Source organism: Schistocerca nitens, chromosome 2 (assembly GCF_023898315.1).
Source record: "Schistocerca nitens isolate TAMUIC-IGC-003100 chromosome 2, iqSchNite1.1, whole genome shotgun sequence".
NCBI lineage: Eukaryota > Metazoa > Arthropoda > Insecta > Orthoptera > Acrididae > Schistocerca > Schistocerca nitens.
In genome coordinates this window covers 273,743,040-273,766,620 of record NC_064615.1, presented here as the reverse complement: position 1 = coordinate 273,766,620, position 23,581 = coordinate 273,743,040, and the positions used below count along the sequence as shown (strand labels likewise).

The following is a 23,581-nucleotide window of genomic DNA, read 5'->3' as shown; positions in this document are numbered from 1 at the left end:
TCATGGTTTCTACGGATTTAAACTCTCCTTCCTCAGGAAGTCGTCTGTAGCATACTAGACTCATTCTTGAGAACGACGGCTCAAATCTGCGTCTGGTCATCCAGATCTGAGTTTCCCGTGATTTCCCTAAATCACTCCAGGCAAACGTTGGGAAGGTTTCTTCGAAAGAAGACGACTGATTTTCTTCTTCTCCCAGCAGAGCACAGAGAAATCCGCATGCACGACTGTATCTGGATAGGAGTATTGTTGGCCAATGTGTGTGTCTCGTAGTGTAGGAAAAATAGACCAGTATGCAACAGCAATAAAAGTTGTAAACAAATTATTAGGCTCTCAGAATGTACAGCCTGTGCTGGTTGATCATACATGGAGATAGGCCTACTAAGGGGAGTTTCGCAGCGATGTGGGACACTCGACTGCTCGGGATGAGTTGATGCTCCTTAATGGTCGCTGAGATGTTATTCAGGACCCTGTTTCCGAGTGCAGTGTCAGTGGGAGTCATTGTTGCCGCTATTGGTCCTGCGACGGCCAGGTACCACACGCAGTCTGGCGGCAACCGTCAAAGTAACGCCCGCTGCCCGCCAGATCCTTCAGGCAGTCACTCAACACACCGGCATGTCAGCCATGTACTGGCTGGTATTTGTTGACACTAATGCATCCAACTCAAAATACGTTTGCAAATGGTCACCAAAACTCGACAAGATGGCTCTCAGATTTTCCAGAAACAATGGGGATTTAAAAAAAAAATAGTGTATGGTGGGAATAATTAATTGCGCCAGGGTAAGTTTTGTAAAGGGTACTGCATTAGGTCTAGCCAAATTTTCTTAAAAGCAGTTATAGTATACTATCATAAAATGACGAATTCCATGCGCATACCCACAGACTCTTAACACCAAGAATTACGAAGCTACGACGTACGTGGAACAACTGAAAACCATACCGTGGGTCCAGCTGGTCAAAAGGTTTTAGAAAAGGTCCATATTAGTCCATTGTACACAAATCCATACAGACAAAACTTTAATTACGATTACTGCCAGAGAGCAAATTGCCACTAGGCCACGGACAAAGTGGACTGAAGAAAGAAACATAATTGACAGAGAAAAATGAGAACTGCTTGCAAACTCCAAACATTGAAACATAAAAACTTGGCACAAATCGATAAGGTCGAATCGCACATCATTCTTATTGTTGTTATTTTAGTGTACGTATTTTAATATCACTCTTGCAGTTGGTGCACCTAATACTTTCGTCATTGATTACAAATGATGTGCTTAAGAACAAATTTTTGTCATTAGAATAGTGAATATCAACAATTATTTCCATAATATGGAGCTAACTAATTTACAGATTCGTCTAAATACATCACTATAGACTTCACACTTGTGTCATCACTCATTTGCCACTGTATAACTGTGTTAGTACACGGCCCTTAATAATTTCGACGTCGACGGAACGTTTTATGCAAGCTACTTCACCTACTTACGTCATCTGTATACAGAAGCAGCATGTGCAACAGGACAGTGAACTCACCTGCAACAAACAAACAAAGAGAAAATTAGAGAAGCTGTGCACCCCAGCACAAATTATTTGACAAAGACAATTAGAAGATTCATCAATAAAAACAAAAAAGCGACGTAACCAATCACTAAACTTCAGGTTTTTTTTAATAAATCGGGTGATTGTAATTAAATTGATAGATTTCTTACTGCTACAGTGTGCGCCGTATACATCCCAGGATGCTGAAACATCGTAGGGACGTTCATTCATTCGTGCTCTCACTGAGTATGCTGCAAAACAAGTTCCACTTTCCGCCACCAGGTGAAAGCACTCAGAATGGGAAATGGTTCCTGTTTTGATGTCTACATCTACATGATTACTCTACTATTCACGTTAATGTGCCTGCCAGAGAGTTCAACGAATCACCTTCAAGCTGTCCCTCTACCGTTCCACTCTCGAACGGCGCGCGGGAAAAACGAACACTTAAATTTTTCTGTGCGAGCCCCGATTTCTCTTATTTTATTGTGATGATCATTTCTCCCCACGTAGGTGGGTGCTATCAGAATGTTTTCGCAATCGGAGGAGAAAACTGGTGACTGAAATTTAATGAGAAGATACCGCCACAAAAAAAAAAAAAAAACGCCTTTGTTTTAATGATTGCCACTCCAATTTACGTATCATGTCTGTGGCACTATCTCCCCCACTTCGCGATAATACAAAACGAGCTGCCCTTCTTTGAACCTTTTCGATGTCATCCATCAGTCCCATATGATGAGGATCCCATGTCGCAGAACAATACTCCAGAATAGGGCGAACGAGCGTAGTATATGCAGCCTCTTTAGTAGACCTATTGCATCTCCTACGTGTTCTGCCAGTTAATCGCAGTCTTTGGTTTGCTCTACCCACAATATTATCTATGTGATCGTTCCAATCTAGGTTATTTGTAATTGTAATCCCTAAGTATTTGGTTGAATTTGCAGCCTTCAGTTTTGTGTGACTTATCGCGTAATCGAAATTTAGCGGATTTCTTTTAGAACTCATGTGAATAACTCCACACTTTTCTTTGTCCAGGGTTAATTGCCACTTTTCGCACCATACAGACATCTTATCTGAATCATTTTGCAATTCGTTTTGGTCATCTGATGAATTTACAACACGGTAAATGACAGCGTCATTTGCAAACAGTCTAATAGGGCAACTCGCATCAGTGTGCGATCCGTACCAGATCGGGTTGACGGAGGAGATAGAGAAGATCCAAAGAAGAGCGGCGCGTTTCGTCACAGGGTTATTTGGTAACCGTGATAGCGTTACGGAGATGTTTAATACACTCAAGTGGCAGACTCTGCAAGAGAGGCGCTCTGCATCGCGGTGTAGCTTGCTCGCCAGGTTTCGAGAGGGTGCGTTCCTGGATGAGGTATCGAATATATTGCTTCCCCCTACTTATACCTCCCGAGGAGATCACGAATGTAAAATTAGAGAGATTAGAGCGCGCACGGAGGCTTTCAGACAGTCGTTCTTCCCGCGAACCATACGCGACTGGAACAGGAAAGGGAGGTAATGACAGTGGCACGTAAAGTGCCCTCCGCCACACACCGTTGGGTGGCTTGCGGAGTATAAATGTAGATGTAGATTGCCATGTCGTTCATATAGATCAGTAATAATGGACGGCCTGTAACATTTCCTAGGGGGAACGCCGGATATTACTTCTGTTTCATTGGATGGCTTTCCGTGTATTACTACGAACTGTGACCTTCCTCACAGGAAATCACGAATCCAATCGCACAACTGAGGCGATATTCCATACGCACGCAGTTTGGATAGAAGATGTTTGTGAGGAACGGTGTCGAAAGCCTTCTGGAAATCTAAAAAATATGGAGTCAATTTGCCATCTCCTGTCGATAGCACTCTTTACTTCATGACAAAGAGCTAGTTGTGGTTCGTAAAGACGATACTTTCTGAATCCATGCTGACTATGCTATTTGTGGCTTGGCGAAGTGTGTGAATTTCTTTTGTGGAGTGACTGTTTGTGTGAAGGGTTAAGAAGGTTGAGGTTCTCCCTACGAAACAACGGCAGAGTGAGGGAGGCGACGCATTCCCATTGCTGTTACTGGTGAAGTTACTATAGCTACAGCTGGTCGTGCAGCCCACGCCTCAAATTCTGCAGCCAGTGCTTGAGCTTCGTTACGGCAATTTTTTCTGCCTGGTCATCTGATCAAAAGGTTTCTCAGCGTATTGTACACAGGATTCAGAGTATCGGAAAATATTCTTTGGACGAACGAGGCAAATTTTACACTGCACAGTGCCGTGAATGCATCGAACACTCGCATATGGGGTTCTATCCCGTCACATGTTGTGAAGGAACATCTACTGTGACTGGTGTGGTTTCGCAAGCTTCTTGGCCCATTTTTCTTCGAGGAGATAACACCTTGCGGGCCTGTTAGATGTACAATGACTCCTGCACATTATAAGGACCTCCTTGTGCAACACGTGGTCCCACATTTGCAAGAAAGCAACTGTGTTCACACCACTATTTTCAAGCAATGATGCAACTACATTCAAACCACTGTTTTCAAGCAAGATGGAGCGACATCACAAAGTGGCTTGTCAGGTGAAAGATGTGCTTCGATAAACCTTCGGTAAAGACAGCATCATCTCTAGGCAATTTCAATTTGTCTGGACTTGCAGATCCCCTGACCTAAATCCAAGTGACTTCTGGCTGTGGGAATATCTGAAAGATCGTGTCTATCAGAGATGCATCCGGACTCTCCTTGATCAAAAGGATAGCTCTGATGACACCACATACGCTGTAAGCAACTGTTGACCATGCTGTGTTACGGATGCAGCACGCTGCTGAGTAGGGAGACTGTACTGAACACGTTTTAACTTGTGAACATACCCTAAAAAAGGTGCCAAAATCACCTTTATTGTGGGTTTGTTCGTTTCTCCCCTTTTCCTGCACCCACACTACATTCTGCCTGCTTAACGCACCATATTTGCACCTGGCAGCAGAAACTGGAACTATTTCTTTTTTTTCCAAGCATACTCCGCGAGCGCACCAATTAAACAACATACCTAAGATGTTTTAATGTCCTGCGGTATATACAGCCCGCACTGCACCACTCTGAACATAGTTTAGATATAACCCTCTTGTATTCTCAGGCTTTTCTTCATCAGGTGGCACATCAGTTTATGTGCATTTATCCAGGGAAAACAACTATATCTGCCTATAAAGTTTTTCCCTTTGATTGCAGAATCGTTTTTATCGATTACCGAGAAGAAACATTTCGGAACTGATGTCGGATACCTGAAGCTTTGCGCATATTCATTTTCTCGACAGCCCTGCATTTGAAATTAACACATTCACGATCTACGAACTTTACCAGAGAGGTTTCAGGAACTTAGCGTCTCCTCTTAAGATTCAGTGTTTTCGTTTTACGAGATGGGGGATCTCTTACTATGTGCATAGACGAGGAATATCTGTTTAGTGAGAATTCAAATGCGCAGAACAAAATTTTTGTCACCAACATACATTGCGTCCAATAGCCGCGACAATATGATGCCATGTTACGTTTACCCGTAACCGCTCTGCAGACTTTGAATGTCATTACGTCGTCAGTACAGACAAATCCCGTTCAGATGTTCCTCGTTTATTGTTCCTTCTCAACTGCACACTTTTTCAATTCGATTACAGGTTTCGACACTCTGGATCATCTTCGTGTTGAAGTACCTGCTTCAGCAACCTGCCTTGTCTACTTACAAGGGAACCTCCCCATCGCACCCCCCTCAGATTTAGTTATAAGTTGGCACAGTGGATAGGCCTTGATAAACTGAACACAGATCAATTGAGAAAACAGGAAGAAGTTGTGTGGAACTGTGAAAAAATAAGCAAAATATACAAACTGAGTAGTTCATGGGAAGATAGGCGACATCAAGGACTCTAAGAACACAGGAGCGCCGTGGTCTCGTGGTAACGTGAGCAGCTGCGGAACGAGAGGTCCTTGGTTCAAATCCTCCATCGAGTGAAAAGTTTAATTTTTTTATTGTCAGTTTATGTGACAAACTATTGTGTTTCATCACTTTTTTGGGAGTGATTATCACATCCACAAGAAAACGTAAATCGGGCAAGGTAGAAGAATCTTTTTACCCATTCGCCAAGTGTACAAGTTAGGTGGGTCGACAACATATTCCTGTCATGTGACGCACATGCCGTTACCAGTGTCGTATAGAATATATCAGATGTGTTTTCCTGAGGAGGAATCGGTTGACCTATGACCTTGCGATCAAATGTTTTCGGTTCCCATTGGAGAGGCACGTCCTTTCGTCTAGTAATCGCACGGTTTTGCGATGCGGTCGCAAGACACAGACACTAAACTTATTACAGTGAACAGAGACGTCAATGAACGAACGGACAGAAAATAACGATGTAAAAATAAAGAAAGTAAAATTCTCACTGGAGGGAAGACTTGAACCAAGGACCTTTCGTTCTGCAGCTGCTCACGCTACCACGAGACCACGGCGCTCCTGAGCTCACATTGTCCATGATGTTGCCTATGTGGCCCATGGACTACTCAGTTTGTATATTTTGCTTATTTTTTCACAGTTCCACGCAACTTCTTCCTGTTTTCTCAATTGATCTGTGTTCAGTTTATCAAGGCCTATCCACTGTGCCAACTTATAACTAAATCTGAGGGGGGTGCGATGGGGAGGTTCCCTTGTTAGAACATACCAGAGTACAGAGTGCGGAACAATAAATGACAATCTTCATAAATAACTGCTCGTATACAGATGCTGAATTGTGTCAAGACGATTATGGCAGCTGTAGTGGAAATCCAGTTCAAACGTACCGTGCATTTTTTCACGCATTTCATAGGCATATTAATGATGTGCAAGAACATGGCGTAACATATGAATGGACAAACAAAGGTATTTTACTTGTTTGCGACATGTGTCGCAGCGAAGACCTTGATATTTTTTTGGCGTAGGAAAAGAAAGTAGCGCATCCGCAATTTTTTTGAGATTTTGTAAGTTGCCTACTCTGTGTTATAACAAATTATGCTTCGGTGGTATTGAGAAATGACTTCATGGTACACCGAAGTGAAAATGACCTGACAAACATCGAATTTGAAGCTACGACATGCGAACAATTACGGATTTATTGCACTTAAGCAAACTTTCTTAGTTTCTGGTACCATGGCCTCAAACTTCGTTCATTCTCATGGAAACCGTAATATTAAGTGAACATACTCATTCCCCACCTCATAGGTACTAGCTAGCACCCGACATTCCTGTTTGGATTATACACATTTCCAAACCACTGTGTTATTATTAAAGTAATCATGAGGTAAGGACTCAAACAGTTACGTACATATTTAATCTACAGTCAAAAAATGCTCAAAACGGGTATGCATCCAACTGACTGACAGGCAGCACACTAATACTACCACACTATCTAGCAGTTGCCTCGTAGGTGTGTTAGCTCTGCGATTTTATCGCTTTCACACCGTATCTCAGTATTAAACTACAAATAAAGGACCCTTAATTGACATGAAATTAAAAATTAGAAGTATTTTGGCACTTATCTGAGAAAAGTAGCTTTTCCCTCTCTGAAGAATATTTATTTCTACCCATTACAGGAACAATACCGCACATTTGCTTTTACTAATGAATGCGTAAACACAGGGCAAATATGTGCCAAATTAAAGTTCCGGTATTAGCGAGAAACGTAAACTGGAGATTCATACTTCGCTAGACTACTTCCACTGTAAGTTGGCTCATGCGCACTAAAATATGGCCACTCTGTAGCTATTCTTACTGTGTGACAATGTGGAAAGCTTATTATGATGTTATACGGCAGTGAACACTGTTTTTGCACACTTAGCCTGAATGTATCTACATAAATGAGCACTGTGCTATTATTTTAAAAGGCATCAACCATTTAACTTAGAAAATATATTTATTGTTCATTTTGCGTTTCATAGTACGAATATAATTGGATTTCACCAGTTTTCAAAAATTAAATGTCCTTGTATATTCGGGGAGAGGATAAATAATAAAATTCAGTAGGACCAACTGCATAACGAGTTGTTTGAGGGAGAGGCGTGTGGCGCTAATCACTTATTTCGGTAGCGTGCTCTTTGTCAATCTTCACATTCAGTATTACATCTGACCATAGATTTTTGGGTTTTGTAGATTTCTAATGTATCCAAGACATTTAGCGTCACGCTTTTTCGCTGTGTATGTGACGTAACCTAATTTTACGTAATATTTTAGGTAGATTTCGATTAAATAAAGGTAAGTTTTCACAATGCTGTAACATTGATCGTAATTTCCGGGCTTATTTAATACCATACATTACGTACAGTTACTCGTGCTTGATGGAGGTACTTCTTCCAGAGCCAAGCAGTACCGAATCATTATACATTGCTGCAGCTGGTTGGAAGAACGATCTCGTTCAACGATTGCTAGTCTCAGATGTTCACATACTCTTCTCCCTTTCTTTCTTTCGCTTACACCATAGTCCAGCAGCGATCGCAGGGTCGGCATGGTTACAACGGATTTGGCAGTGGTAGTGTTAGGGATGGGCAGATGCCCTTCCTGCTGCCACCCTGTACCCCAACTGTCTGCGTCTAGTGTAAAGCGTGAAACAGCGCGGACGTGTTTCAAATGTCTGCGACGCGCGCAACTGAGGCGGAACGTGGGGACCAGCCTGGTATTCACCTAGTGGGAGGTGGAAAACCGCCTAAAAACCACATCCACCTCGTCGTTAATCCGCCGGGTGGATTCGATCCGGGGCCGGCGAGCCTACCCGAGTCCAGGAAGCAGAGCGTTAGCGCGCTCGGCTACCCTGGCGGGTGTTCACATACTCTGTCTAGTCACATTAATGTCACCACCGCTTATGTTCGACGTCAGTGTGGAATAACGATTCTCAGACGGCAGGCGGCAGTACTGACAATGGGGAGTATGTAAAACCTGTTGGGTGATGCGGGAAACAGTGCAGTATTTTTCGTAATGCGGAAATGGAGCGATTTATCTGAATTCAAAAGGGCACGATCGTTGACTTTCGGGCCAAGGGTGGAAGCATTTCCGAAGCGGATAAGTTTGTTAACTGGTGGCGTGACGACGTGGTTGAAGTACAACGTGCATGGCAAGATGGCACTATCCAAAACCGGCGCTGAGGCAACTGGTGCACCACGGGCCATAGGTGACTGGGGTGAAAGACGGCTGCAGAGTTGTGTACGGGCGAATAGACGTGTAATTGTGGAGCAACTGATCGGCCGGATGAACCAAGGTGTTGTGAACAGTGTCTCCTCAAAAGCAGTTCAGCGAACGCTGCCATGTATGGGCCTCCACAGTAGGTGTCTGGTTCATGCACCCATGCTGACTGCTGCTCAGAGGCGACCGAGGCTGGAAGTTGCACGATTGTACCGCAACTGGATGTCACCTGAGTGGCGACAGGTGGCGTTTCCAGATGAATCACGTATGTTGCATCGGACAGACGGCAGTCGGCAAGTACGGCTTGAAGCGTCTGACAGTAAAACCCTGCAACTGTAGTCTGAAGCGTCCAGGCGGGAGCAGGGAGTGTTATGTCCTCGGCAGTATTTTCATTATTCTGGAAGGCACACTGGATTAACCATACAATGAAGGCTTCCACGACCGAATGTTTCCGCTGCCGAGAATTCTTCCGGGTTGTATGGCCGTGGTCCATGGAACTCTTCTATCCCTGACGTTTCGTCCAAAGCTACGTTGGACATCTTCGGAGGTGCTCCTCAGCACAACCAGGAGCACCTCCGAAGATGTCCGAGGGACGAAACGTCAGGAATAGAAGAGTTCCATGGACCACGGCCATACAACCCGGAAGAATTCTCTTCACAATGGATTACATCTGACCTTGGGAACTATGTGCACCCCTAAACGCATTTTTTTTCTCGGAACTGTCATTTACCAGCAGGACAGTGCAACGTGTCACACAGCTAGCACTGTTGAAAGGGTCCTGTGGCCACCTTTCATTAGTCCGGTAGCCCATTTTCACTAGTATTTCTCTTTCCTTCCTCGTTTCTGTTTTCTCATAATTATTATAGTGGTGTGATTGAATGAATGTGCTTGTGTGTCACGTTGCTAGACGGTGGCGTAGTCTGCTGCAGAAAGTCTGCGATAGTCTTACAGGTTCAGCAGCAGCAGCAGCACAGAATAGCCAACTCTCGTAGTGGTCAAGTAGGCAAAGAGGTTTTCGCTACTTGTGAGAAATCCACCTGCGTTAGGTTGGTGGCGGAAATGGCATCTTTGGGTTTTCCAGGCCACGCGGAGCGTGGAAGAGGCTGGAGAAGAAGCAGGAGGCAGTCTGCCGCCGGTACGGGAAGCGTCCACAGCTGTGCTCCAGTCGAAGAAGGGTTAGTTGGACTGACCGCGTGGCGCGTTGTTACTTGGCGAGGGGAGAGCTGTTAGCTTTTGGTCTCGCTTTTCAACTCTGAAAGATTGCGTTGCCTTGTCGCAGCGAGGAATGCAAAACTTTGGTAGATTTTTCTTTTAGTAAATTTCTATAGCAGACTTGGATCCACCGGAAGAGCGCCACACAAAGGTGTCGATAAGAAGTGAGCACTCGCTTCTGTATGAATGTCTGTTTGCCTTCAGCTGTGCCTGTATAAGCTTTCATTTTTTTAAATATTAATAGCTTTGCCTTCTCGTAAATTTTCCTTGCTTTATGTATCTTTCGTCCGTGGGGAGCCGACCACGTGGTTGAACATTAAAGTTTTGTTGGGCTACCGTCAGCAATAACTGTCCGGTCTCATGTTTGTTTTAAAGAACGTTAACTGTTCATGATTGTGTGATGTGATATTGTTGCAACTTGCCCACGATACCTAGAAATTGCGTCTCCACAAACCACGTGGGCACGCGGGTGTACTGCGAAACGTGTACCGTTTCACGAGTTATTGCGATCAGTTATCAGGCAACAGCAGTTTTATGAATGATTCATACCAATGATTTTAGTTGTAGATTATAGCGGTGAACGTATCGACGCTTTTCTTTGATGTTTTAGGAATTAATGTTATCAGGAATTGTGTACATGCCTCACATCTTTATCTTAGGAATAAATGATTTTATCTACAATTTTCTCTTGTGTTCCGAGATTACGTTTTTGCACCTAAGCCACTCACCTCGTAGCTTTCCCGTTAGCACATCCAACGCGTTTCCTTACGCACAGGTCCAGTGATTAGTCTCCCCTTGTACTTTATAACAAATGCTTTAGATTAAGTCTTATTTTCAGGTGTGTTGCTGGGAGCTGATCTTATGCAGTGTTCATGCATTTTGTATTTTATTTTAAATATTTGACTGTCGTGAGAAGTGCAAGGGCAATACTATTAATTACATCGTATCCGCTATGAGCGACATCACAACGTATGCATTTTTGTGAGTTTTGGTCTGTGATCAAATTAATTTATTTTCCGGCTCGACCAAACCTTCGATTAGTTGTATGGTTAGAGTCGGTGGCGACCCTAACTTCTCACGTTATCTTCACAAGCAGTAAGTATTTACATTCCCAATAATAACGTAATAACCCGTAGGAACAGGTTAGTTACACTGTACATGCGTCGCTCGAAAAGCACCAGGATGAGTTTACCGTACTCCTTTGGCCTCCAAACTCCCCGTATCGAGAATTCGTGGGACCACCTCCACTGGGCTGTTTGCGCCACGGATCCGCAACGAGAAACCTATGGCAGGTGGTCACGGCACTCGAGTAGGCATGTAACCCTATCTGTACCTTCCAGAAACTCTTTGACTGTCTTCCTGCTCGTCTAACCGCAGTTCACGCTGAAAAATATGGTTATTCAGACAGCTGGTCACAATGTTACTGGTTGTATGAAACTGCCTTGCTGCCATTTCAGAATGAAAGCTTACGATAGCCGCCACCACACTTTTCGGCGATCGATTTTTTATTATTTTCGTGCAAAGTTTCTCTTTCTTTTGCACAGGTTTGTTTGTTTGTTGTTGTGGTGTTCGCTCTGAAGGCTTGTTTGATGTAGCTCTCCACGTTAGTACATCCGGCGCAAGCAAATAATAACTACTAAAACTTACATCCATTCGAACGTGGTGGTACCTCCTCGAATTACAACTGCCCCACCCTCTTCCCCAAATTTGTTACGCAGCAGACTATCAACTTCATTGAACAGCCCAACTCTCCTTTAAATGCAAATTTACATTTATGTATTTTAATTATTAGTTTAGATATTAAACAAAACAGTGCGATCTACATTCGAAAACGATGATAGCAATGCAAATTTGGCTATTAGTTCCAGTAAGCTTTCAAAGTACCTTTAAAAAAAATGGTTCAAATGGCTCTGAGCACTATGGGATTTAACATCTGAGGTCATCAGTCCCCTAGAACTTTGAACTACTTAAACCTGACTAACCTTAGGACATCACACACATCCACGCCCGAGGCAGGATTCGAACCTGCGACCGTAGCGGTCGCGCGGTTCATGAGACCCAGAAAATATTAGATACAGGCTCCCAGGTAGATGCTATTTTCCTTGACTTCCGGAAGGCGTTCGATACAGTTCCGCACTGTCGCCTGATAAAGTAAGAGCCTACGGAATATCAGACCAGCTGTGTGGCTGGATTGAAGAGTTTTTAGCAAACAGAACACAGCATGTTGTTATCAATGGAGTGACGTCTACAGACGTTAAAGTAACCTCTGGTGTGCCACAGGGGAGTGTTATGGGACCATTGCTTTTCACAGTATATATAAATGACCTAGTAGATAGTGTCGGAAGTTCCATGCGGCTTTTCGCGGATGATGCTGTAGTATACAGAGAAGTTGCAGCATTAGAAAATTGTAGCGAAATGCAGGAAGATCTGCAGCGGATAGGCACTTGGTGCAGGGAGTGGCAACTGTCCCTTAACATAGACAAATGTAATGTATTGCGAATACATAGAAAGAAGGATCCTTTATTGTATGATTATATGATAGCGGAACAAACACTGGTAGCAGTTACTTCTGTAACGTATCTGGGAGTATGCGTGCGGAACGATTTGAAGTGGAATGATCATCTAAAATTAATTGTTGGTAAGGCGGGTACCAGGTTGAGATTCATTGGGAGAGTCCTTAGAAAATGTAGTCCATCAACAAAGGAGTTGGCTTACAAAACACTCGTTCGACCTATACTTGAGTATTGCTCGACAGTGTGGGATCCGTACCAGATCGGGTTGACAGAGGAGATAGAGAAGATCCAAAGAAGAGCGGCGCGTTTCGTCACAGGGTTATTTGGTAACCGTGATAGCGTTACGGAGATGTTCAAAACACTCAAGTGGCAGACTCTGCAAGAGAGGCGCTCTGCATCGCGGTGTAGCTTGCTGTCCAGGTTTCGAGAGGGTGCTTTTCTGGATGATGTATCGAATATATTGCTTCCCCCTACTTATACCTCCCGAGGAGATCACGAATGTAAAATTAGAGAGATTCGAGCGCGCACGGAGGCTTTCCGGCAGTCGTTCTTCCCGCGAACCATACGCGACTGGAACAGAAAAGGGAGGTAATGACAGTGGCACGTAAAGTGCCCTCCGCCACACATCGTTGGGTGGCTTGCGGAGTATAAATGTAGATGTAGATGTAGAATGATGGAAGTACTGTTGGGCAGTTGGAGGTGAACAGCCAGCAGTGATGGGTGTTAGATGTGAGAAGTTAGCATTGATGTAGGGTAGAGGTCTGAAGTGTTAGCCTAGCCTAACGATCTGTACATGTTAGACTTGGAGATTGAATGTTATTCACGATTATATACCTTTGTACTAGATGTCAATGACTATTTATATTCGTGTTTGAACTGGATGTCACATTATTAACGTAAAAAATACATTATTTCGTTTGCAACAAAATCTTTCCTTTGCTAACCACATACCTATTAGTATTTAGTGAATTTAGTAGTCAGAATCTTTTATTTAGCTGGAGGTATTGGCGCTCGCCGGATTGCAGTAGTTCGCGTAATGAAGATTTTTGTGAGGTAAGTGCTTAATGAAATGTATAGGTTAAGATTTCTTTTTAGTCAGTGCCATTCTTTTGAATTAATTATTTTAAGTCAGGTTGTAATTCTTTGAGCAGTCAGATAGCGTTGCGCTAGAATATTGTGGGTCAGTGTTGACACGATAAGAGAAAGTAATCTCAGTACGTTCAGTTTTACTCAGCTGTTACAGAATCAAATAACGTAGAAGTTTCATCTTCCCAATCATTCTGCAATTTAATTTCAGACACACTCATTTAAATAAAGGAGTTTCACCCTGTACGAAGGACAATCGTGCAGGGTTGCCACGTTTAACGATTTGCAGAAAGTAGTCTTGTTTACAAGCGTACGGATGCATACGTTAGAGCCACAGTGATGCAATATGGGGAACATTTCCTTCCGCAGTGCTGCGAAAGAACCAGCCTCGGGGTTTCTGCACACGAACAGCGGTCAGCTAACAGTCGTGTACTGGACGTGTTACAGCAGCCGACTCGTTGCCGGCTTCCCGCAGCTAAGCGTGCCCGGCACGTCTGGCAATAACAGATGGAGCAATTGGGCGCGTGCACCAAGCCGACGCCTCTTTGTACACATTTAATTAGACTTGGTCAAGTGGTCTCATTGGTGGCAATTACTTTTTCGTCTGGCATACGGAGGCACGCCCGCCCTTCTCGGAATGGTTCTCCAGCGTGTCTCCCCGAATAAAAACAGCTGACGGATATGGCGCTGATGTCAACGCACTCGCTGCTTGGCCTCTTTGCTCAGCGGCGGTACAGCGGGATGCTGCGAGCTTAGCTCGTGCTTTGTATGCGGCTTTGTCGTCAAGACGAGGAGGAAGAATAAGTCATCTCACTATGTTCCCTCGGCCACGAACTTTGATCTAAATCAGATGGAATACGTCTGTGATGGTATTGGGTGCCAGCTCCACGTTCACAAAACACCGGCAGGTAATTTACGGGAATTGCGTTATCTGAGAGCAGACATGCCTCCAGAAATCTACCAACGGCTTTCGAATGCATGACACGCAGAATCGCTGCTGTAGTGCACTGAAAAGGTGAAACAACACACTATTGAAGGAAATAGTGGTAATGAAATGATTCATCTACGTATGCTCGATATCAAACCCATTGTACGCGAACGACTTTCTTGACTCGAATGGCTCTGAGCACTATGCGACTTAACTTCTGAGGTCATCAGTCGCCTAGAACTTAGAACTACTTAAACCTAACTAACATAAGGACATCACACACATTCATGCCCGAGGCAGGATTCGAACCTGCGACCGTAGCGGTCGCTCGGTTCCAGACTGTAGCGCCTAGAACCGCACGGCCTCTAGAACAGAGTCCCTGGCGTTTTATTCCTCTACTGAATAGTATGTTTCCGTCAGTATCAAAATTGCATGTGTTAAGAGATCTGTCTGTTTTTCAGTTTGGCATCTGAACGGCTGAAGTGAGATTATGAGGTTCTATGCTTTTTACGAAAAATTTGAAATATAGTAACAAAATGCAGCAACGACGATAGAATCTATTAATGAACAAAGCACAATTCTTAGTTAAAAATCTTGTCAAAGGTTGCGTGGTAAATTCATTACACTCCTGAGAACTGGAAGAATACATACTAGAAGTGCCATCCAAACATTCCAGAACACAGATTTATTTGTTCGAGAAAATACATACTAGCAACCACACCAAACTGTATCTACAACGCAGTAACAGCGCCTTTCTGCTTTCTCCTTTGTATTTCGTTTTGTTGCTAAGGGCCAAATAACGCTGAATTTTAATTGTCGTCAAATAACTGATTTTTCACTGTTCAAGTAATTTTCATTAAAACACGTCTATTTACGTTCTTAATTATTCACAGTGTAGGCTTTTCCTTTATAAAACGTAAATACCTATTTGTTTTCACATATTTTGTGTGTTGTTGGACAACACTAGTAGAAAAATGCCAAGACCTCGAGCAATCTTTTCATTGTGCCACAAAAAATGTTCAAATGTGTGTGAATTCCTAAACAACCGAACTGCTTAGGTCATCGGTCCCTAGACTTACACACTGCTTAAACTAACGTATGCTAAGAACAGCACACACACACACACACACACACACACACACACACGACCGAGGGAGGACTCTAACATCCGGCGGGAGGGTCCGCATTGTGCCACAAAAACAAAGTAAACAACACAATAAAGATTCAGTAAATTTTGTGTACAACTGTTGTCTACTCCTGGGGCCTGGACCGTGCACTGATTTGCTACGCGAAGTACTGGTGTAGATATAATGATGAAATGGAAGGGTTTGCAACAGTCTGCTAGCCACGCGACACTTATTCTACATAAAGCGATACATCACCCGAGTCCGAGGATTGCAACGGAACACGTACGGTGTTCGGAGCCACCCTACACAGTAGCGGTTTCCGTGCAGCGCCAGATACAGCCTTGCGTCTTTTTTTTTTTTTTTTTTTTTTTTTTTGGGGGGGGGGGGTTTAAGGGCGCTGAACTACTGAAGTCATTAGCGCCCAGTCACAATTGTTAGAGCACGTAGAATCTAGTAAAACTCAAGGGGGGGGGGGGGGGGACACCAGAAAGTCCTTACAAAGATGCAAATAAAATAAGTAAAAGAGTTAGATGTCTTTGGACAAGCCAGTCGAAGTAATGAAACGAAGAACACGAGCAGCTGCTCGAGCGTCATCAGCTAAAATATTCGGTAAAGTAGATGGCCAGGACAGGACAACACGAGATTGACTAAAGCCTTGCGTCGCACGTGAAACATTCTCCACGTGGAAAATGTTTTATTTTAGTCTCACAGCTTCGTTAAAAAAATGGAAATGTCAGCAGCAGTGTTGTGTGTCGAGCTCTTTGTGCCTTCCCCCTGCCCCCCCCCCCCCCCCCTCCCGCCCTTCGTCCCACTCTACACAGATGTCCCTGACTCCTCTTTTCCCGTGGAACGCACACACACATATATGTGTGAGCCAGAAATGGCAGCGGCAGCCCCGTCGCTTTGTTTACCGACCCAGATACAGCGCCGGGTGTCTCCCCAAATGGACGGACATTACACCATTCAACATGCCACAGCAGCCTCGCAATGGGTTGCCTCCCCTGCCCTTTCTGACAGGAATACCCGCACAGTCTTCCCGCCAATAAATCCCGCCCATATAAACTTGATAGTTTAATTACTACTGCGCCTCTCAGACCGTAAATCCCTATCAAATGATTTAATACAAGCCCAAGTCGTTTTTCATTTCAGATATGAGCTCATCATTGAGTCCACGCTGACCTTTACGGGATGGTCTGCGGCGACTTCGTCTGACATGCACTGGTCCTCCTAAGTTTTGTCACAGAAGATAAATGCCTGTAGAATGGGCCACATCACCATAATCGTCCAATCCCTTAACCTTCATTTAATCTTGCCACGTTCCTCCCAAGAAGCGTCACAGTCCAGAAGTGTCTGCATCTGGACTCCGCAACTCAGTTACGGTCTGTGGCAGGGGTTAAATACTACAACACTACCATTATCTCTCTCCCCCCCCCCCTCCTGCTCCTTCTGGTCCTTCAAACGTCTGATTATATGATTACTTGACAAATGGGTTAGTGTGTTAAATATGTCCATAAGTGCTACTATCGTCTTCTCTGTCAGCAATGACAACCCTACGGAAACGCCGCTGAGCTCTCTGTCGTTAAGGTTATCGGTCACAGCGTTGCCCATGGTGAGTAGTTGTAATTTGGTATTTTTGGCACAATCTTTCAGTGCGGATCTCGGCATTTTGAATTCCCTAACGATTTCCGAACTACCAGTCAGCGTTCTAATCAATTCCCGTCGTAAACGTTTTCATATGAATCACTTAAGAACAAATAACAGCCCCGCCTAAGCACTACCTTTTTATACCTTTCGTACATGATACTACCGCTGTCTGTATGTGTGCATATAGGTATTACATGACTTACTTTACCTCAGAGAGAGAGAGAGAGAGAGAGAGAGAGAGAGAGAGAGAGAGAGAGAGAGAGAGACGCTCCATTTTAAGAGGAACTAGTTTTATAACGCATCTCTTTGTTTACGACGGCCTATCTGCTGAAATACATTACGTAGAATGATACATTTTAGCAGATGGTATATGTGAATACTGTCTGTAAATTGTGTTGAAAATAGTGTTAGCGGTAAAGAAGTAATCAACTTTAGGAAGTGAAACTTAAATGCCTTGCCTGTTGCTGGGGTTTTACTCCGGTGCGGAGACTTTACTGCAGAAAGAGTGAGAATATGGTAAGTGGTTTCCCGTTCGCGTAAGGTGTTCCGGTGCTCTGCGCTCGCTCGTAATACACCACGTCCTGTACTCGTCCACCGCGGCGCTCGGTTCACAGCACCAAGTGTGTCTCGGTGTTCATTACCGATTTCTTTACCCAGGTAGTCGTCCGTAGTATTGTCTGGTGTCACTTTGCCGTTGACTTAAGTTTTACCGCATGTGGCCCGACCGTTAGTTTTTAAAATGTTGAATGGAACTTCTTTGCGTTTTTGCGTGTACTGCTGGGAGTAAAAAAACTTATTAGCTTCGGTCTCTTGTTTATTTCCAGTGCAACACCTGACGATTGGTATATGAGAGTCTGAAAACGGTCGTGTTTTAAACAAGAGGAACCTTACAACTGAAGCGGTATTTTCACCCTCTGTTATAATGCTCAGTTGCGGGTTCCTCCGACAGGATTTTTTTTTCATTATTTTGTCTGAGACGGGTTTGTCATCGAGAACAAGTTTCTTAAAGGTTTGAAATTTTGCGTAAAGTTCGTTGCAGTTCACGACGTGCTCTCATTCTGAATTACTGTATGAATATAGTATGGCTGTTTACGCTGCGTGAGTTCTTCTTCTTCTTCTTCTTCTTCTTCCTTTTTCACCCCCACCCTCTCCTCCTTGAGAGGTAGGTTGTTCTTACCCCACAATGATTTTTTTCAGACAGTACGTGATAGTTATACCAAGTTTTGATGAAATCGCTTCACTATTATAGGAGATGTGGAACATACAATGAGGTGACTAAAGTCCTGGAATACCTCCTAACATCGTTTCGGACCTCCTTTATCCGTCGTAATGCGGCAACTTGACGTGCCATCGACTCAAGAAGTCGTTGGAAGTTCCCTGCAAAAATGCTTGGGCCATGCTGCCTCTACAGCCGTCCATAATTGCGGAAGTATTGCTGGTGCAGGATTTTGTGCACGAACTGAACTGACATGTCGATTATGAGACTTAAATGTTCCATGGGTGGAAAAAAAATTCACTCAAATTGTCGAGAACGTTCTTCAAACCAGTCGCGAACAATTGTGGCCCGTTGACATGGCGCAGTGTGACCCATAAAAATTCCTTTGCTCTTTGGGAACACTAAGTCCGTGTATGTCCGAGAATGGTCTCCAGGTAGCCGAATATAATCATTTCCAGCCAATCATCGGTTCAATTGGGGCAGAGAAGCCAGTCCATTCCATCTGAACACAACTCACACCATTAAGAGCGACCACCTGTTTGCATCATGCCTACTTGACAACCTGGGTCCGTGGGGTCTGCGCCACATTCGAATCCTACCATCAGCTGTTACCAACTGAAATCGGGACTCATCTGGCAAGGCCACGGTTTTCCACCCGTCTAGGATCCAACCGATATGGTCACGAGCTAAGGAGAGGCGCTGCAGGCGATGTGTCGTTAGCAAAGGCAGCTACGTCTGTCGTCTGCTGCCATACCACATTAACGGCAAATTTCTCCGCAGTGTCCTAACGGACACGTTCAGCTCACGTCCACCACTTATTTCTGCGCTTATATCACGCGTGTTGCTTCTCTGTAAGCAATGACAACCCTACGGAAACGCCGCTGAGCTCTCGGTCGTTAAGGTTGTCGGTCGCAGCGTTGCCCATGGTGAGTAGTTGTAATTTGGTATTTTTGGCACAATCTTTCAGTGCGGATCTCGGCATTTTGAATTTCCGAACTACCAATCAGCGTTCTAATCAATCCCCGTCATAAACCTTTTCATATGAATCACCCAAGAAGAAATAACAGCTCCGTCTAAGCACTACCCTTTTATACCTTTCGTACACGATACTACCGCTGTCTGTATGTGTGCATATAGGTATTACATGACATTTGTTACCACACACACACACACACACACACACACACACACACACACATAATAAAATTTATTTCTTATTTATAAGGAAAATAAAGATCGAACGGGCATAGACGAAATGGTTTAAGAAGGGTTAGGATTGAGACAAGGCTTCAGTTTGAGAAAAAAACCAAAAAACATAATCCTAGCTCATTACATCAGCATAAACAGCTGTTGGTTAAGAATTTTCAACAATCAGCAGAAATTTCAACTCTACCCAATTTCAACTCAGTCAATGTGGAAAGTCAGTTATCTTTCTTGCATAAAAATATTCGAGGACAGAGAAATAAAATTAACGAATTAATTATCTGCATAGATGAATTAGAGTCCTCAAACCCAGCTGACATAATCTGCCTCTCTGAACATCATGTGACCACTGGTATCAAACTTTTAAGTGTTACAGGGTTTAGGTTAGCATCTCACTTTTGTAGAGCAGAAATGGAGAAAAGAGGAGTTGCCACATTCATCAGGAACTGTCATACATTTAAGAACACAGATATAATAAATTTTTCCTAGAACAGCATATGCAAGGATGTGCAACAGAAGTAGAATTTCATAAAAACCTTCATAATATTAAGCGTATATCGAGCACCTGCAGGTAACTTTAATCTGTTCATAAACCACCTTGAAGTTGTACTGGCCCATTTAACAAACAAAAACAAAGACATAATCGTTGCTGGTGACTTCAATGTAGATTTCCTTAAAGACTCTCCCAATAAGAAGTTATCTGAGTTAGTAACACTATCATTCAACTTAATTCCCACTAGAAAGTTCCCAACTAGGGTAGCCAATTGCTCACGAAGAGCCATTGATAATATCTTTATAGAAAAGTCCAATGAACAAAATTATATTACAGAACCAATAGTTAATGGCCTCCCAGACCATGACATGCAGTTCCTTCTGTTAAATGTTAATACTGAACAGGATACAATATCTGTTAAATCTGAACTCAAGAGGGTAATCAATACGCCAAAAATTGATTATTTTAGGACACTCCTCAGAGACGTTCATTGGAGTGATGTTTACAGAGCTCATGGCATGAATGAAAAATGTAACATTTTTGCTAATAAAGTGCTTACCTTATTTGAACACAGCTCTAACCTTGATTAGTTTTGGGGGATTACGCAAGGAATTGTGGTATCTTGTAAAGCAAAAAGAAAACTGTATCTTTCAATCCGAAACAGTTCTGTTGTTGATGCTATAGCACATTACAAGAAATACTGCAAAAGACTGTAATAAAGACATCAAAGTAAATATATTAGAAGGAAAAGACAGTCGTATCAGATAACAAAATAAAGACAATACGGGATATAGTGAAGGAGGAGACTAGTAGAACCAGACATGAACAGAGGCAAATACCATTAAGAGTAAATGATACATTGGTGAGATGTGTATAGTGTTGCAGAGCTATTTAACAAACGTTTTACAACTATTACTGAAAAGAGGGGGTTGTCAGGTTCTGTAAATGCTGCCATAGGATACCTCAGACCAGACATCAAGGAACTTCCATAATATGAATTTGACCCTCGCTACCCCAGCAGAAGTAATGGCCATCATAAAATCTTTGAAACCTAAAACATCTAGTGGGTATGATGAAATATCAAGAAAGTTAATTAAAGAAAGTAATTCTGAGTTATGTAACATATTAAGCTATCTGTGTAACCAGTCGTTAATCAGTGGAATATTTCCTGAATGTTTGCGATTTGCTGAAGTTAAGCCACTGTTTGAGAAGGAAGGTAAACAAGTAGTGTCAAATTTCAGTCCAATTTCATTTTCTTTAGTATTCTCAAAAATTTTAGAAAAGGTAATGTACAATCGGCTTTATACCCATCTTATCACAAATAATATTATGTCAAAGTCGCATTTCGGATTTGTAAAGGTTTCTGATACTGAGAAGGCTATCTACATTTACAGTGAAAATGTACTCAATTCATTTGACAAAAAAATTGCAGGCAACTGGTTTGTTTTGTGATCTGTTAAAGGAATTTGACTGTGTAAATCACAATATCCTTTTCAGCAAATTAGAATATTATGGTGTAAAACGGTTCAAATCTTTTATTCTGGCAGGAAATGGTGTTATTAGGAAAGAGACATGTATTAAGCTATCAGGCATCAACCACCCGGGAACTAATTACATGTGGGGTCCCACAAGGTTCCATCACAGGGCCCTTACTTTTTCTTGTGTGTATCAATGAACTTTGAGAGGTGGCATGAGCCCCCTCTCATATTTCTATCTTACGATTCTCCTCTCTAGTTGCATGCGGTGGAGGGTTGCTTTTCCTTAACACGCGTACTTCCCACGCAGCGTCTCTCGTCACCCGGGTGGGCCGGTGACAGGCGGGCTCTGTGGAACTGGAGAGAGTTAAGCCGACGTGTGTGAGGCAGTCGAGTGAATGCTTTTCAGACGCCGACATTGTCAAGAGACACGCCCGCTGGGGTGTGAAGTAGCGGCTGGGCTAGAGGTTCCGTTACTTCAGAGAAACTTTGCGAAAACACTTTCTGGCGGGCTACCAGCGAGGCGTGGGAATGACTTGTGTACCCACGCAGTTGTGGCGGGAAAATTCCCGCACTTTCTGCAAAATCAGCACAGAAATTGGCGCCAAGAATCTCCATTGGTGGAATGGTAGTGCTCCGGCAATGGAGTGGAATTTCCGCCGGTTTTCGAGTTGCTGATTGGAACGTAACCACGGCCACTGTCGTGGGGGCGGGAATGTTCGGTGTTCGGCCTGTGCGGGTGCTCTGGGTAGTCGGCAGTCGCCTTTCGGTCGAGGACGTCGGAGCAACCAGCCCTCGCCTGCGGTATGCCAGATCGTGTTCTGGGAGATAAGAAGACTGTTGGTAATGTACGTCCGCAGCACCGGCAGATAGGGATTTTCCTAGGTGATAATCAGAGCTCAGCAGAGCGCGCCTGTTCATCCTTTTCTAACTTTGTTCAGTTTCGAGTAGCAGCAATTACTATTGGGTTAGCTGTGTGTCTCTCTTGAGATTTGAGTGGAAAGGAATTGGCTCCACATACCACTTCGTCTTAAACCTCACGATCTAAGTTAGGGACAACTTCACCTTTACTGTGTTTGTATGAATCTCCAATTTTAGCCAATTTGATGTTTTATATTTCCTGTGTCTCTTTTACTATTCTGCGTTTAATCTTAATAAATCATATTGTTATTTTGGACAGAACTTTCTTTCTGTTAATCAATAGAGCAACCCTATCATTCCTCACTATGCTAATGAAACCTTTGTTTATTTAACTTATTTATCAAATTAAATTATTGCAGGTGCCAAACTCTCTTCTACTCCACTAGCAGGGTTGATTAGAGTCAGTTCGCGTATTTGTTTTATCCTTGTGCAACAGCAAAAGTCGGAGTTAGAATAGGGGGGGCTTAGAGCATGATTTACACATGTGGATTCTAGTAGAATTTAGTGATAAATACACTACTAGCCCCGGCACCTCGCATAATATGGCGACCCTTGGCCTCGGATCTTTCCTGTGAATCTCTGATAAACAAACAGGATTCTTAGTAGGAACATTCAATTTTTTTTCTCTCTATTTTTTTTAATGATTAATACCCAAGTTTTTTTTGGTAGTTCCGCGTTTAGTTTTAAGTAGCGGCGCATGACTACAGTTTTTGTTTTCAGTGTATATATTTTTTGTTCATTGTTTTTTTTGTGTTTCGCTGATGTGGTGTCTGTACCGCATCGCACTTTGTCGGATTTGTGTGCGGTTTCTGTACCACATCAAATTGTGTTTGTGATTACAGCGTTGGAACAGCGTTGTTGAAATTTTATGTTTATGTGTAAAAAATATATGGAGTAGATTAATTTTATTGTGCATTTTAGATGAATTTGTTTTTATGAATGATAACGAGAAGTAAGGCACGACTATTATCGGGCGAAGCTAAAACAAAAGAGGATAGCATAATGGATAAGGGGCAGTTTACTGACGGGAATAGGTTCGGAGATGAGATGGGCACAT

At 43.2% G+C, this 23,581-nt stretch overlaps 1 protein-coding gene across 1 annotated transcript in view; it reads right to left on the bottom strand.

The window, feature by feature from the left end:
- The window catches only part of LOC126234981 (uncharacterized), a 551,742-nt gene that overhangs the window by 333,061 nt on the left and 195,100 nt on the right, over positions 1-23,581 (bottom strand). The window lies entirely within an intron of this gene.